Genomic DNA, 5591 nt, shown 5'->3' on the forward strand with positions numbered 1-5591 from the left:
TAACACAAAAAAATCTTGAAAACACATGTTGCAAAAGTCTTCACCCTCCCTCAGCTTTTACCATCGTTGATTTAACTTTACTCACTACCCTGCTAAAGTAAATACAAGTGGTTCTGTACAACTCTATCAGACACTAAAGTATATTATAGAGTCATGTGAAAAAATAGTTTAGGTCATATAGAGCCATCAGTACTGATTTTGAAAGTTAAATGATGAAAAAATAAATCTCTACAGACCTAAGGGAGAAGATTGTTCAGAAGCACAATTCCAGAGAAGACTATAATTCAATTTTAAAGGCTCTCAACTTGCCATTAGGTACTGTAAAATCAGTTGAGAAGAAATATTACCTCAACCTTGCCCAAATCAGGTCACCCTAAGAAAGTCTGCACTCAAACAAGCAGAAAAATCGTCAGAGAAGAAACTGTTACTTTACACACCTTGACAATATCATGTACCTTACACAAAAAAGGCTTGTATGGTAAGGTGGCAAGAAATAAACCACTACTGATGAAGATGTATCTTATCTCATGAATGAACTATGCCCATAAACATTTCAATAACCCTACAACAACGTGTCAGGAAGTTCTATGGTAAGATGAGACCAAAATAGAACTTTTGGAGTTAACTGACAAATGGTATGTAAGGCAGAAACCCAACACTGCTCATGCTCCACAAATACAGTCCCAACTGTCAAGCATGTGGTGGGTCCATAATGTTATGGGGATGTTTTTCTGCAGCTGGCACTGGAGAACTTGTATGCATTCAAGGAATGATGGACAGTGCAAAATATACACAGATATTGGAGGTAAACCTGAAGAAGTCAGCCGAAAAACTAAAACTCGGTCGAAGGTTTACATTTCAACAGGACAATAATCCCAAACATAGATCAAAGGCAACCCAAGAATGGTTTTGGAGAAACAAAATTAAAGTCCTTGATTGGCCAAGCCAAAGCCCAGACCTAAATTCACTCAAAAAAACTGTGGAGATACTTGAAAATTGCTGTGCATCAAAGACATCCTTCCAACTTAAAAGAACTGGAGGATATTTATAAGCAGGAGTGGGTAAAGCTTGTGGAGGGTTATCCAAAACAACTTTCAGCTGCCATTGCTGCCAAAGGAGCTTCAACCAAATATTAAGTGCACAATCATGTTAGGGGGTGAAGACTTTTGCAGCATGTGTTTTCAAGACTTTTTTATGTTATATCACTAAAGTGAGTAACAATGCTCCTTTTGTTCTTTGTAATCATTAGAAACTGGTCCGAGATTAATATAATAAATTTTTATGGCCATTTGAGTTATGTCTTTCACAAGAAAATAACTCAAATTGATTACCAGCACAGGGGAGGTGAAGACTTCTGCAAGGCAATGTACTTAGAGGTTAGCTGTGGTTTTATGAGGTTAACATCAGCTCAAAACAGATAAAAAAGAAGACATACAAAAATCTTTGAATCCAAATGTTACACCATTTCCATATAAACATTGAACTACTTTCTTAAGAAACAGAAGTTTGCAATAGCAAGACCTGTTGAAACCAATTTTGACCACATTGTTATTGGATAACCTGCTCAGTTATTATCTTCTACCTATCAATAAGTCATCAATTCCAAATTATCCAATAGTAAGACATCTTGAGCACAGATGCAACCACTATTTCAACAATCCTGTCTAACCATCAACACTCATTTCTGTCCACTGCAGCTACCCTATAAACATCAAGAACTTTTGAATGGAAGAATGCATTCAAAGTAGATACAGTCCAAAAGTTAACCATCCTCACCCAGTTTAGCTCACTATATCTACCCTACTCCCATATACATAGCAAGCACTGTCAAACAATAGGCCCTATTTTAAATAGATTCCAACATTCTGTCCTGAAGAACCTATCCATCCATCATCCCACAACTCAACCCACTATACCCACCCTACTCCCATATAAACAACAAGAAATATCAAATAATACAACCCATTTAATATAGATGTTATAATTTTCCTATACTGAAAATATATTTCTGATAGGTACTTACCTCTCCTCAGATAAATATTCTTGTTAAGTGCTGCCCTCTATATGCAAAAAAAATGTTCTCATGCCACAAGCCATGAGCTCCCATGTACTTTACAAATCAAATGGTTCAACTGTGTCTTGCATGTAAATCATCGTGTGACAGCTCTCTACCAATACGAGTGTGACACGTTCTACTGACACATGTGACTCCTTCTGTTCACTTCTATTGAACCATCACATTGAGTTTTGGCAGAAAATGGAAGCACCAGTTTTCAGTGGGGAGGAAGGATGGTAAGTGGAAATAAGTAACTATCAAGAATACATTTTCAGTATAGGAAAATTATAACTTCTGATACGATACATTACCTCTCTCACATAAATAGCAACTATCCCACATTGAATAGGTGGAGAATGGGTGCAAGAAAAGAAGCATTCCCAAAAAAGTCTGAAGAGCACCCTAAAAGAGGAGATAAAACATAAATAGCTACTATCCCACATTGAATAGGTAGAGGATGGGTGCAAGAAAAGAAGCATTCCCCAAAAACGTCTGAAGAGCACCCTAAAAGAGGAGATCCTCACATTAGAGGATCATATATGGGAGACCGCACCACTTCTGTATCAGGTATGCTCTTTGCCCAATGTGAAAAGAGGTGTAGCAGACATGGGCAGAAAATAGGAGGAGCACATCCAAAAGGGAGAGAACAATGGTTGGATCGGGATCCGAACAACATAATATCTGAATCTCCATCCCATAGAGTACAATAATGTGGGTGAGAGTAAAAAAGGATGTGCCCTTAGGTGTAGAGTGGCTAGGGTGTGACAAACCGTATGCAACAAGTTAACTGCATCTATAACCCAGCTGCTGGGAACCAACATCCATACAGGGATAAGATGAGGACCATACCATCAGTAGGTTAAGTACAATCCAGAATCCAGCCACTAGAAACAGACATCCACATGAGGGTAGGAAAGATGTTCATACCACTGGCAAGTCAACTACATTCCAAAACCCAGCCACTGGGAACCGACACCCATGTGGGGGTAGGAAAGAGGATCATACCATTTTACCTCAAGTCCAGCAGACCATAGGGAAATCTCAGACCCACCAACCTGTGAATGGGACACATGATAGCAATGTGATAAATTGTTTGACCAATCCAGGAACCTGACATCCAGACAATCAGCATAATAAAGATGTTTTTGTAATGTAAACTATCTCACTCAAAACCAATCCAACCAGAACCACTCTAATGCAATAACATCTTTGGAATATGAAAAACATTGAGGGATAGCATAAGAAGATGAACCATATTAATCTGCAAGTCCCACCACTGTGACCCACAACATGGGTGGAGTGAATAGGAGTACAATTGAGTGAGGGAACAGACACCTGTAATACATGTGTGAGGACTTATGGTGATTGGTTCAGCTCTGAATCCAAAATCCAGCCACTGGGAACTGACATCCATGTGGGGGTAGGATGAGAGATCCCAATCGAGGGGATGAACTGTAATTTTGATGGGTCACTCTAAAGCTACAACATTCCATTGGATAGACCCACACAGAGATAGAGTGTCAAATTGGAAGACATCTCGTTATCTACATCACCAAAACACCATAGCCATACTCTCAACTGAATGGTTTCATTATTGTTTGTATCGTATATCACTATCACATTCAGTAGCTTGGGACTGGAAAGTGGTAATGACTCCCATACACTACTGAGAAAATAGAGAGAGAAAATGTGGTGGAGAGTCCAGAGGAACGTCCGCACTGAAGATTGTGCAATGGGTGACCACGAAACCCTATTTTGAAAAGCAGACCAAACCTGATTTATTCTATCTAAGGAATGGCAGGGATGGGCAGCTATCCCCTTCTGCTTTACTCATGAAGTCCATGGATTAATATGGTCCAAAACAGGCATATTTATAAAGCAAATACATCGCAAAAAACAACCTACAAGTGATCTTGTGGAACACTCCATCTCTAGTTTATGTAACTGTAATGAACAGTGTGTGTTATGTGGACATGGAAATTATGAAAGTGAAATCAACATGGCCTTACAGTGTGGGTTTTAGTATAATTTTAAGTAATTGAAGTATACCTGGACAGGTGCCACTCACCACAGAGTGGAATCCTGGTCAAAATATGAGACAGGCCTTCAAAAATAAGATATATAACAACAAAAAAGAAAACTTACCCAGTTACAGTCTCACCGAAGAGTGAAGGATGGCAACATGTAGATGATGGTATCCTGACAAAGCAGAGTATGGGAGATGAAAGCATGAGGTGTAGTCCCAGTGCTCAACAGACAAAGTACCTGCATTGGATGACAGGGTTGATATGCAAGGAAAAGGAAGGTGGCTGATCAGAGTAAAGACACCAGGAATTGATTACAGAAAGATGGAGACAAAGAATAAAAGGCCAATCGAATCACAATCCAAACCCAATGGGTAAGGGAGGAAGGGAAAAATCATAGGCAAAGGAGTGGTGTAAGGAAATGAAACCATGGGAAATGGATTCAATGGAACAAGCCTTGAAAGCAATGATGCAACCCATAGCATGTATTGGACAGAGAAGGTCATCCAGATCCACCTGAAAATAAAGGTGGAAGATGGCAAGAAATGAAGAAGTTGAAAAGAATATTCCACATAAGCCCCCAAAGCATAGGTTAGTAAAATCGATCCAGAACAAAAAGAACATATTCAGATTAAACAGCCAAGAAAACCAGATCTGTGCTGGCCAGGAAGGATCAATTAGGAAGGCTTGACCTGAAGTGACATGAACAAACAAATCATCTTGGATAGAAGACTGATGGAATGAGAAAAACTAAAGTTATAATATGGATCTAATTCTCTCTGAATGTATTGACAGCCAGATTAAGTGGATGATGAACCAGAGACCAAAAACAAAAAAGGTAACTTTGGATCGATAAAGGAGTCAAAAACTTCGTGGAAGAGTACCCCACAGGAGGCAGACCACCGAAAATTTCAGGATCAAGAGGCCATTCCCTGGGAGAAAGTGTGTCAGAGCTGAAAAGTCAATCAGCAATGAGAACAAAAGCACCTGGAACATGACACTGCAGGAGACATACATCAGCTGTGTGGGTTCAAAAAAGGAGATCTACTGTCTACCACAAAGGAAACAAGAATGAGTACCCCCTTGGTGAGTGATATAAGCCATCACCATCAAATAGTGGGAATGAATCATGATTAGTCAAATCTGGACAAGAGAAAGAGAGTGAACTAAAGCACTTTAGACTGCCAGAAGTGCCATCATGTTAATGTAATAAGTCTTCATCCATAGACCATTGTCCTGAAGCCTCCTACTGATTGAACCACACATCCCACCTTTGGAGATGAGCATCAAGGAAGAGAAACAATCCATACAAGGAGGAGGAAGCTGTAAACCCAACACCATGGGAGATATGTTCAACCACCAACACATATAATTGAAGAGAGGAGGATGAAAGTTAAAAGGAACCCTAGCATGAACATCATGCAGAATCTACAAAAAAGATACACAAATGTGTTAGATCCAAAGGGAGAAGTAGCGTTACCATAGAACCACACTTTACCCCAGTCGCATAA

General features: G+C 39.5%; 1 protein-coding gene across 1 annotated transcript in view; it reads right to left on the bottom strand.

Moving 5' to 3' along the window:
* Positions 1 to 5591, bottom strand: part of LOC106461227 (sphingomyelin phosphodiesterase-like) — a 36288-nt gene that overhangs the window by 13304 nt on the left and 17393 nt on the right. The gene's annotated exons all lie outside the window — the stretch shown is intronic.

Source organism: Limulus polyphemus, unplaced genomic scaffold, assembly GCF_000517525.1.
Source record: "Limulus polyphemus unplaced genomic scaffold, Limulus_polyphemus-2.1.2 Scaffold918, whole genome shotgun sequence".
In the NCBI taxonomy this organism is placed as follows: domain Eukaryota; kingdom Metazoa; phylum Arthropoda; class Merostomata; order Xiphosura; family Limulidae; genus Limulus; species Limulus polyphemus.